Raw genomic sequence first — 12,099 nt, forward strand, 5'->3', positions numbered from 1 at the left:
CTGATCTGCGACGGCGCCGTTTTCCTATACGCCACTTTGTCAGATCCAAGCCTCCCCCTCCCCTCCTCCTCCCCTTCTCGTCGGTGGTGGCGATGGACCGCTTCCGTGGGTCCTCCAGCGACGCTGTCTTCGGCCTCAAGCGGGGGCGGGCCGACTCTGGCGACGCCGCTGCGGATCTGGAGTTTGAGGCGTCGCTCCGCGCCAAGCTCCAGGCTTCGCGGTCGGAGGCGGGTGCCGCTTCGCCGCGTGCGTCTGGTTCCGGGCCGGTGGCTTCTCCGTCCTTGGCGCCCGCAGCTCCGGTGCATGTGGTCGACCCTTGGGAACAGGCGGCGCGGGGGAGCCGGGCGGGATCTTCGGGCCCCTCCTCGTCTCCTTCCTCGCTTGCTCCCATGGGTGGGCCGCCGCGGGCGTCGGCGGCGGGCGGCGACGGGCCGTCCCGCTTCGTTCCTCGTGGTGGCTCTGGGGCCCCGGCCCGGCGTCCGGTTGGCCCTGCGGCGGGACGTGGTGCTGGCGCGGGTGCCGTCGATGGTTCTGCTGGAGATGGCATCCTCCCTCCGCCGCCTTCTCGTGGTGCGAACCGTAACTCCTCTCACTCCTAGGTTTCTAATCCCATCCTCACCTGCTTCGCGTGTCATCGCCCTGGCCATTTCTAGTCTCGGTGCGAGAACCCTCCTTTCTGTCTCATCTGTAGGGAGGATGGACACCTAACGGTGGACTGTCAGAGTAGAATCAAGCCCCCCTCCTTCGTCCATTTTGGGATTGGCCTCCCGGGTTGCTCTTTTTTTGCCATGGACAAGGAAGTCCCCGCAGCTGCTCCCATTCCCTCCCTGTCCAACGTGGGTGTCATTACTGTCCAAGACAAGCGTATCTCTTCACAAGCCCTCTTGGATGAACTTCATATGTGGGATGAAGGGGGTTGGGACTGGCAGATCCGACAGCTTTCTGATTTCGAGTTTGCGGCCACTTTCCCCTCTAAAGAGAGTCTTCGCATGATGTCTTCCTGTACCAATTTCACTCTCCCTGTGAATCAACTTGTTGTATCGGTCAAAGCGGCTTCCAACGGATCCAAGACCATATCTCCTCTGTCTGATGTCTGGGTGCTCGTTGATGATGTGCCTCCCAGCTTGCGCACCGCATCCTTCTGGATGGCTTTTGGGGTGCTTATCGGGAAACCTATTGAGGTCGATCTTGCTTCGCTGTCGGTTCTGGGTCCTGCTCGCCTTCGTGTGTGGTGTGTTGATCCGATCTGCATCCGTGATTCCGTTGATGTCTTCCCGGCAGCTGGTGGCTTTCGTCTTCGAGTTCGGGTGGAAGGTGCTCCTGGTGCGGTCGCTCCTCCTCCCCCCTCCTCCCCCGGCCTCGGGTGACGATGACAAGAGCCGGGAGGGTGGGGGGGGGTCCTGAGGACTCGCTGAATGGCACGGATCCTCGATTCACCCAGCCTGCGTGGGATGGGCTTTCTCCTGCTGAGCAGGAGCTGATGAAGGACTGTGCTCCGGCTCCGGCGGGTGGTGGGGTTCAGGGCTCGGTGCCTGGTACGGTGGCTGGTCCTGCGGCCGCGGCTGCTTCGAAGGGCACCCCCTTGTCGGGGGCGTGCTCCAACATGCCCGTGCGCCACTCCTCCCCCTCGCTGTCCGGCATTGAAGATCTACCTCCAGTGGGACCTTCGGCGGCCAAGAAAAGGAAGAAGTCCTCGGTGAAGAAGTTTTCCGCGAAGAGCCGGGCCTCGGGGGACTCAAGGCAGTCGGCGGCTGGGCTCTGCCGCCGTCTGGAGGCGGACCTGGGGGCGGCTTCGGGCCCTTCTTCGGTGGCGGCTTCCCCTGGTCGGGCCCCTCCTGTCCCTGTGCGCTCTCCTGCCTCGACCGCTCGCAAGAGTGGCCGCGCCTCCAACAGTGGCGAGCGCGTGGTGGATCGGGCGGCTCGGCGTGCGGCGGCGCGTGATCTTCCCCCCTCAGGTTTGGATTCACCCTCATCTCCTTCCCCCCCTTTGGCTCAGTCTCCTGTTAGGCTTGTTTTACCCTCCCATTCCGATGAACATCTCCTTTCGATATTAGCTGATGTTGGGATATGTCTAGACGCTAGCGTGGGTTCTCCCTCCTCTCTGTTGCAGTTGATTCGTGCTAATGAACGTGCTCAGGCTGATATCGCCAAGGCCAAGGAGGCCGGGACTCGGATGGATGCCCCTCTGGTTGTGGCCGGAGGGGAACCGGGCGAGGTTGCTAGGGGGCAGCTGTCTCCGGTGCAGAAGCGCGGGGCCGGGAAACGTGCTAAAACCTGCAAGGCTCCGTGCAGGTCGAGCTTGAGAATTAAAAACCTTTCCCTAAGATGAAGGCCCTGTTTTGGAACATTAGAGGGTTCTGCGCTAGGGGGCGCAGAGACCAACTGAAGGACTTAATGCGCGCTGAAAGAATTGATTTTATCGGGCTTGTTGAGACTCTTAAACCCTCCTTTTCTCCTTCTGAACTATCGGCGATTGCTGGGATTGATAGATTTAGGTGGAATTTCGTGGCCTCTGTTGGTCAGTCCGGCGGCTTTCTTCTGGGCACCAATAATGTCACCTTTGATTTTGTGGCTTTCGACCATGGTATATACTGGGCTAGTATGGTAGTTTCCCTACGTTCCAATAACACCCTCCTTGAACTTATGGTAGTATATGGTCCGGCTGATCATTCCTTGTCACAAATTTTCTTGGATGAGATTTTTACTAAAATTGATGCCTGCCAACTGCCACTCCTGATTGGGGGTGATTTTAATCTGCTTCGGTATCCTTCTGATAAGAGCTCTGTCAATTTCTCCTGGGTGCGGGCCGAGGCTTTTAATGCTTTCATCAGGGACACGGCTATCCGTGAGATCCCGAGGGTTGGGGCCCGCTACACTTGGACCAACCGACAGACTTGTCCTATTCGCTCGGTTCTTGATAGAGTTTTTATCTGCCCTGCTTGGGATGGCCTTTTTCCTCGCTGCTCACTTCGGGCCCTCCCCATCGTCGGGTCCGATCACGCTCCTCTCATCCTTGAAGATGGTCTCTGCCCCAATGGCTGCCAAAGATTTCAATTTGACGCGTCCTGGCTTTTAGTGGAAGGGTTCCCTGATATGCTGGCTCAGAAGATCTTGGGCTTTCTTACCTCCCCCCATCGTTCATTTGGCCCTATGGATGACTGGCATTATGTTTCTTACTCCCTACGCAAGTTCCTTAGAGGATGGGCCAAGAACCACTTTGCTGAGTCGAGGCGCGACAAATCTAGGTTGAGTGCTCAAATTAGTGCCCTCGACTCCCGTGCGGACAACGGTGGGCTCTCGGCTACTGAGTGGCAAGTTCGCTATGGCCTTGAGAAGGAGCTTCTGGCTATTCATCGCCAAGAGGAAGTGTATTGGAAGCAAAGGGGTACGATTAATTGGACTCTTAAGGGTGATTCTCCCACGGCTTACTTTTTCGCCATTGTGAATGGCAGACGGCGTAGATGTTTGATTAACAGCCTCATTATTGATGGTGTTAGGGTCTCTGAACCGCCGGTCATTCTCCGTCATGTAGTTCGGTTCTTCTCTAACCTGCTTTCGGCTAAACCAGACCTCGGATTCGCGCTAGCCCCGGGCTTCTGGGCTCCCCTTGATAGGATTTCTCACGTTGATAATGAGCTTCTGTTGATTCCCCCTTCTGAGGAGGAAATTTTTGATACTATTCAGACGGCTAATTCTAATGCGGCTTCAGGCCCTGATGGTTTCTCCATTCCGTTCTTTCGACAATTCTGGCCCCAACTAAAAGGTCTAATTTATGCTGTCATCCAAGGGTATTGGCTGGGATCGGTTGACATTTCTAGATTTAACTATGCGCTTCTCTCCCTCATCCCTAAGGTCAAGGGTGCGGATATGATTTCTCAATTTAGGCCGATTGCTTTAATCAACAACTTCGCAAAGATGCCTGCAAAGGGCATGGCCACTAGGCTATCTCCCATTGCACATCTGACCATTAGCCCTTTCCAGTCTGCTTTCATCAAAGGGAGGTTCATTTTGGACGGGGTACTTTGTTTACATGAGATTGTTCATGACTTACGGGTGCGAGGGACCAAGGCTGTGGTTCTCAAACTTGACTTTGAAAAGGACTACGACTCGGTTAGCTGGAAATTCCTTCGGCAAGTTCTTTTGGCTAAGGGCTTTGAGGGGCCTGTTATGCAGCGCTTGATGCAATTGGTTTCTGGGGGGCACACGGCTGTGGCTGTCAATGGCCAAATTAGCCAGTTTTTTGCTAATGGCAGGGGCCTCAGGCAAGGGGATCCAGCGTTCCCTTTACTCTTCAACTTTGTGGCTGATGCTCTGTCTCGCATTCTCTCTCGAGCTGCCTTGGCTGGTCATATCACTCCGGTGAGCTCTCATCTCATCCCTAATGGCATCTCTCATCTCCAATATGCGGATGATACTATAATTCTGATGGAACTTAATGATAATAGCCTCACCAATCTGAAATTCCTTCTGCTTTGTTTCGAAGCGCTCTCAGGTCTTAAAATCAATTTCTCTAAGAGTGAGGTTGTAGTGACTGGGGTCTCGGACGAAGAGGCGCAGCGGGTGGCCCATCTTCTGAACTGCTCTTTGGGATTCTACCCTCTCAAATATCTAGGCCTCCCCATTTCCCCGCTTAAACTTTTGGCTAAAGACTTCGCTCCGGTGGTTACCAAAGTTGGCAACAGAGTTCTCCCTTGGCGAGGGCGATATAATACGCAAGCAGGCAAGGTCGCCCTTACTAACTCCTGTCTTTCTTCGCTACCTATGTTCTTAATGGGATTCTATCTTCTCTCTAGTGGGGTTCATAATGGTTTTGACAAGCATAGGGGTGCTTTCTATTGGAACGCTGCGGACAATAAACGTAAGTACAGGATGGTCAGATGGGACATTATATGTCGCCCCAAGGCCAAAGGGGGTCTGGGCATTATTAATACGCGAGTGATGAATACTTGTCTTATGATCAAATGGTGGTGGAAGATCATGACTCTTGAGGAACTGCCACCCTGGCTCTCTATCCTAAAAGCTAAATATTTCCCCTCCTCGAGTCCTATGTTCGCGCCGGCTGCGGGTGGGTCACAATTTTGGCATCAACTGGTTAAAGTCCGGCCGATCTTTCGGTCCCTTGTAAAATTTGTAGTTAGGAACGGTAAGTCTACGCGGTTTTGGCTTGATTGGTGGGTCGGGGACTCCACGCTGGCTGTTGCTTTTCCAGTTCTATTTTCTTATTGCGATGATACTGAGGTTTCTATCTTTGAGCTCTCGGCTAGGGGTTGGGTTTTGGATTTTCGTCGTTCTCTTTCTCCTGAAGAGTTGGAAGATTGGCAGCGCCTTACTTCTTGCTTCCCCCTGCTCTCGGAGGAAGAGGATGCCGTGGTGTGGCCCCTCTCCTCTTCGGGGCGTTTTTCGGTTAAATCTGCTTACTCCAAGCTTATCCCTGGGGGGCGCCCGGTCAAGTTTAAGCATGTCTGGTCGGCTCGAATTCCTCCTAAGATCAAGATATTTCTCTGGCAAGCTGTCCGGAGTAAGCTTCCGGCGGCCGATCAGATTAAGAAAAGAAACGGGCCGGGGTCCTACAGGTGTGTGCTTTGTGGGGCACTGGAGAACACCGAGCATATTTTCTTTCACTGCTCCTTAGCTAAACTTATGTGGAGTTGCATCAGACTCTGGTTACATGTAAATTGGTCCCCTTCCTCCTTTGAAGACCTGAGGCATTATGTCAATCTTCTTTCTGGCCATTCTAAAAGAGTCTTCTTAGTTGGATGGGCTGCGATTGGCTGGTCGTTGTGGACTACTAGGAATAAGTTCTCGATTGAACATATTTTTCCGGCTAATCCTGTCAATTGCTTATTTAAAGCCAATGGTTTCTTGCAGCAGTGGAGATTATTGACTAAAGAAGGGGACCTCCAGGCCTTCGACGCCATGCTATCCAAGATGAAATCTACGGCGTCTGGGCTTCTTCGGCTTTCTTTGAGGACGGCTTCCTGAATGCTCTTTTGGTGTCTGGTTTAGGCTGGCCTGCGTGCCATGTAAGGTCGCTGGCCTTGTATTGTTACTTTATCTTCTGCGCGTGATACTTTGTTGGGTGCTGGTGTTGGTCATATACTCTGCCTGGTGGCTTTATCTATAAAGTCGGGCTCTCGCCTTTTCTCTAACAAACATAAGAGCCAACTCCCTCCACCCCCCCTCTCAAAAACTGGTAGTAAAACAAATGGAATAGTCATCAACGAGCATTATGCACATGCATGCATCAGGTTTAAGGGAAGACAAACATGAAAAATTCATAATGCTGGTATTAGCCACGCAGCAGGCTGGCACAGATCCCCCATAGCCTCACGTTCCTCTCCCCGTTGCTCCCCCATCGAGCTCGAGCTCGTCCATGGTCGCCGCGGCGGGCGGGGCCGCGGTCATCGGCCATGGCCATGGCCATGGAGAGCGGGACGGGCGGGGCGGCCCCTTGCTCCCCAGTCGAGCTCGAGCTCGTCCATGGCAGCCATGGCGGGCAGGGCGGGACGGCGGGGCCGCGCCCATCGTCGCCGCCGCGTGCCCCTCCTCCTTCTGCTGCTCCCCGGAGGCGGCCGTCTCCTCGTCCTTCCCGAGCGCGAGCTCCTCCTCGGCGACGGGGACGGAGCAGACAGCCATGGCGGGCAGGGCGGGACGGCGGGGCCGCGCCCATCGTCGTCGCCGCCGCGTGCCCCTCCTCCTTCTGCTGCTCCCCGGAGGCGCTCCTCCTCGGCGACGGGGACGGGGCAGGGAGGTGATCTAGGGTTTGGAAGGAGAGAGAGAGGGGGAGGCGCGGGTGGGGAGGAGGCCGGGCGGCGGCGGGGCAAGTGGGCGCTTGGTGCGAGGCGGCCGGGCGGCGGCCGGGAGAAGACGTGGTGCGGGGTCGCGGGGAGGAGAGGAGGCAGGCGGCGACGCGCGAGAAAGGGAGCGAGGCGGCTAGGGTTTCACCACGGGCGTGGCTGCCTTTTATTCCCGTGCGAGTGAAATTACGAAAATGCCCCCGGCGGGGCAGGCTATTTACGCGCGGTGGCCCGAAACTGGAGTAACTATTCATTCCAGCAGTAACTTTTTTTATCCGACGGACGAGGTCGTTCCAGGGGTCGATCCGACGGCCCACATCCGATCAAGCAACCAGATCCGACAGCCAGGAATCCCAAATCGCTGTGGTGCGGGATGAGGAGCTTCTATTCTTATTTCTCGATGTGCGTCAGACTCGTTGACGATGGTAGTTGTGGTAGTATATGCCAACACATCCTCACATGGCTGTTAGGTTCGGGTGTGTCACCTCATATGTTCTCCCTTGTCAAATTTCACGCTATTTCCAAGATGCTTGTACATGGTTACTTTCTGTTTAAACATTCATTTTACTTATACTTTCCATTATTTACAAAACATTTTTTAAAGTTGCCATGTTTTCATTATTTCTTCGGAATTTAAAATAAAAGTTTACAGTTGCCACGCTTTTAGAGAATATATCCTTTTACAGAAAACATGTTTTATACAAACAAGATTCCTAAATTTGTCATGTGGTATTTTTTTTTCAAAAATTGTCATATTTTCATATAACAAAAATCCTGAATTTTTGGCATGTGCCAATTTAGAAATTCCAAAAAAAAATTGGCATTGTTTTGGAGAACATAAATCCTAATTTTTGCCAGGTAACAAGTATAATCTTTTTTCTAAATTTGTCATGATCTAGATAACATTTATTTATGGTTGAAATTGCCCTGGACCATGGCAATTTTGGCGCTGGTACTCACGAGGCCCGGTAGGGGGCATCGGTGTGTTCTAGGGGCATTTGTAAGTGAATGAAAGTGTTCACTCCTCTCTACCTCGCTGGGAGAACAATTGTACGTGTTGGGGGCCATGAGCGAACGTCATCTTTGTTTCGGCGTCCATTTAAAACTAGGGAACAATTCGCCCCGGCCGGTCGATCCATCCCTAATAATGACTAAAAAGAAAACTGCTCGATTGGTCTCTCTGCAGTGATAAACTGTGGCCGAGTAAGGAGCAGCATGTGTTGCAGTAGAACCGCGGACGTAGCATGTCACGCAGTCCCGTCTATAACATGTACATATACGTACAACCATGTTGCAAGAAAGTAAATACGACTATGTATGTACATATGGACGTGGTCTCGAAGGCGTACAACGACGTCGTCTTGTTCATCGGCAGCCAACCGCCTGGGTCGGAATGGAGGAAACAGCGCCGACTGGGTCGGAATACGTTGTATTCATCGGGAGCCAGCCGGCTTGGACGGAACAGCCGAAACGAGGTCTGGCCTACTACCGGCTGAGGTGCAGCGGCCACCTCGGGGTCCTGTTCATCCAGCGGCAACGGCCTACTACCATGCACTACTAGGGAAAACCCTAGTAGTAGCGCGGGTTTTGAGGCTAGTAGCAGCGTGGGTACCCGCGCTACTAATAAGGCGCTACAGCTAACTTATAGTAGTAGCGCGGTCCGTACCCGCGCTACTACTGTTGACGATATCAACGGCGCTTTTCCAAACGCACTACTATTAGTTAGCTGTAGCGATTTCGTAGTCCCTCGCTACTGCTATATCTTTCATCATTTCCCCCTTTACCCCTTTCCCTCTTTCCCTTTCAGATACTAGGTACTACTACTAGATATCAAATTCATAAACCATTATAAGTACTAGGTAGTACTCCCTTCGTTCCAAATTTCTCATCGTGGTTTTAGTTCAAATCACGACGAGTAATTTGAAACGAAGGGAGTACTAGATAACAATTTCATGCATAGTTAACATGCATCCTCAAGCAGTACAAGGTCATATCGACGGCGATCATCATATGTAGTTCTAGATGATACTGAAGACGATCATCATATGTAGTTCTAGATGATATCGACGACAATCATCATATGTAGTTCTAGATGATATAGCCACACACACATATGTAGTTCTAGATGATATCGAAGACAATCGTCATCCTCAAGTCTAAATGTCACGGATGTGTCTTTTTTTTGTAGTGATAAGATCCTCTCAAAGTAGTGCCACAAGCACGATGTTCTACCGCGACTTCACAAATGTTGATGTTCTTGAGGGTCAAGTAATTGCTGAAAGAGAAGGTGATGTTGTGCTTCGAGATGAAGTTGACATCTCGAGGAAGCAGACAATGCAATCAAACGTGGTACTCACCAAACCCGTCAAGAGGTGGATGAATTTATAAAAGAAGCAAGCGAAAACTGACGCAATTGTTAAGTGCTATGAAAACCCAATGTAATCCCACTTCCTAAATCCTAGATGAAATGGTGATTATGTTGATGATTCCGTCGTGAACTCTGGGTCGTGTGTGCACGAGCTTGTGGTAGACCCAAAGGATGTAAAAGAAACTATTCATTTTCAGGATTATGTAATAGTCAAACTACATTTTCTGATATAATTTATTCCAATGGATTTTTTTTTTGAGACAAACTCCCGAAGCTTTATTTATGACGTCACAATGTTTACATGGACGAAAAAGAGTCCATCCGGCTGGCCCAACCAAACATGTCGGCCTACCGGAAGGGATAAAGCGTGCCTCGCGAGCTTGTGAGCCTCGGTGTTCGAGCTCCTAAATTCATGACAAAAATTACAAGAATGGAAAGATGAACTATGCTCTATTATTTCATGTATAACCGCTCCATACTCCGTTGGGTTCTTCTCTCGGATGTCGTCGACCACCACCTTCGAGTCCGATGCCACTTTGATGTCTGTTACATTCAGATCTTCAGCGAGGGCTAGTGCCTCCCTGACCGCCATGCACTCGAGTGTCGCATTTATTCCAATGGATGGGTCTCCTAGAAGCTAACACTGGTATGATATGGGCCACCGATTGACACGAGCAAAACAAGCCCAATGAGGAGAAACAACAATGGCCTAGTGGTCCTAATAAAACACCGACCCAATAGGTCAAAACAGTGAACTGGAAATAGATATTGGTTCAATGGGCCGAAATATGTCCCGGTCCAATGGGCCAAAAGTGATACATGCCTAATGGGCCAATATTGATATAGGCCTAGTGGGCCAAAACTGACAAATCCAAAAAAATGGGTCGAAACACATATATAGGCCTAAATGCCAAAACAAAATGACCGTAGCAGCTTGGACTGGCGCAACTGTGACACACCGTTGACATGGTGATAGGCAACATCCATGGTGTCCATGTCATAGGACATTGCGAACACGCGCTGGATGACAGGATCCTTGCCATTCGTCCTCTAGGAACTCTATGACAACCATCTTGTGTACGACGTCTTGCTCCTCGGTGGCATACTAATACATCTCAAATGTATCGATAATTTTTGCATGGTTCATGCTATATTGCTATCACTTTAAAACAAGTTAGGCATTGTTTTTTATTTGACTAACATATTAATTCAATGCCTAGTGTTAGTTCATGTTTTTTCTTCTATTTTTCAATTTCAGGAAAATACATAGATAAACTCTCGAATAAAATTAGAAAAAATAGTAATGAAAATTTCTAGAAAAGAAGACCCATGGGGACCTTGGACCCACACCTGGTGGGCCCCACAGGCCCCAGGCTCCCCCTAGGCGCCTGGAGTGGGCGCCCAGGGGCTATGGGCCCCCGCTGGCTGGCCTCCGGTGCCCGAGGGTCCAGAAATACCTCCATTTGTTCACCCTAAAAACTACGGATTTTTTTGCCGCCACCATATCGTGTTTTGAGGCGATCTTCGATTTCTCTCTAATCTGGCACTCTGGAGAGAGGAACCTTCATCTTCAACCCCTACATCAACCCTTGCAATAAGAGACTGATAAATTTGATGGTAGATAGGCTCCTGTGCCAGATACAAGAAGTCTCATGTGCCACTTGTATGGCGAAGGGACTGATAAATTTGATGGTAGATAGGTAATATGGAGCCGACGGACCTCAGATTCAAAGTGGAATAAGAAGAGTAGGGGGAAGCGATAGTGCGGACGTGAGGGATGAGAATGGGGCTGGCTAGGGTTGCCTTGCCGTCGGGCTTAAATAACCAGACTTTGTCTGCCATGAATGCGTCCTCACCTAAACTAGAGAAGGAGGCGTCTATCGGACCGCCAGGTGCAATTTTCTATCTAGCGGTGACTGGGTAGGCCGCCTAGACTTTTGGGAGGGGGAGGATATGGGGTTCCGGTTCTAGATGCTCTAAGCATTAATGCCAAAAAACTTGATTTAATTTAAAAAATGAGACCTATGGTCTTTAATGTCTTTTCTAACCAAATGATAAGTGACACACGTGTGGCACGAAGCACACTGCCCCTGTCTTTTTTTTACAACTAGAGTTATCATTTAGATAGAAAAAACAACAACAAAACTAAAAGTTGCCATCCGATAAGGAAGTTGCCATGCTTGACAATTAAAATGGGCATCCTCGATTGCATCACTAAACTTGCCATCAAAAACTTTCGTAGTTGCCATGTGTTTGTGTCATACATGTACCACTTATGAGGGTCGTGTTTTTATAGAAGAAGCACATGAGACATACATCACCGAGTCTAGGACTGGAATGTTGGTGGGGAAACCTGGCCAAAGGCCGGTCTTAGCGTGCTGGCTCAATAGCCCGCGTGCCCGACGGGTGACAGGCTTGGCCCGCCTAGGGCCATGCCTCGGCTGTGAGGTTGGGCACGAGCGCCGGCACGACACAACATTTTTTTTATTTTTAAATCTTATACAAACCAATAGTCTTAACATAAGTCTAAAACAGACCAATAGGCCGAATTCTATGTAGGCCGGCATGCCAAACGGGCTGCCGTGCCAGCTCGTACATAGAGGCTGTGTCGGGCAAGTGAGGGCAACACTCTTACCGGCCCAGCACAACCTGTGTACTTGCCTTGTCTGGCGCGCATAATCCTGGCCGGCTCGGCCCATTTGGCAGGTCTGTTGGTGGGCAGTGAGCCCACCTGCTCTCCTAGCCACCCGAATATAGGTGGCCAAATGATCCGGGATAGCATCCATGTTGCCCTGGTAGCACGGTCATCGCGGCACGACCCACTCAGGGCACGATACGTGCTAAACGATCCCGACCCGGCACGCGGCACGCCAAGGGCCGTGCCTGGGCCTGGAGGCTGAGCACACGGATCGGCACGACACGACCTAGTTTTAT

Source organism: Triticum dicoccoides, chromosome 7B (genome assembly GCF_002162155.2).
Source record: "Triticum dicoccoides isolate Atlit2015 ecotype Zavitan chromosome 7B, WEW_v2.0, whole genome shotgun sequence".
In the NCBI taxonomy this organism is placed as follows: domain Eukaryota; kingdom Viridiplantae; phylum Streptophyta; class Magnoliopsida; order Poales; family Poaceae; genus Triticum; species Triticum dicoccoides.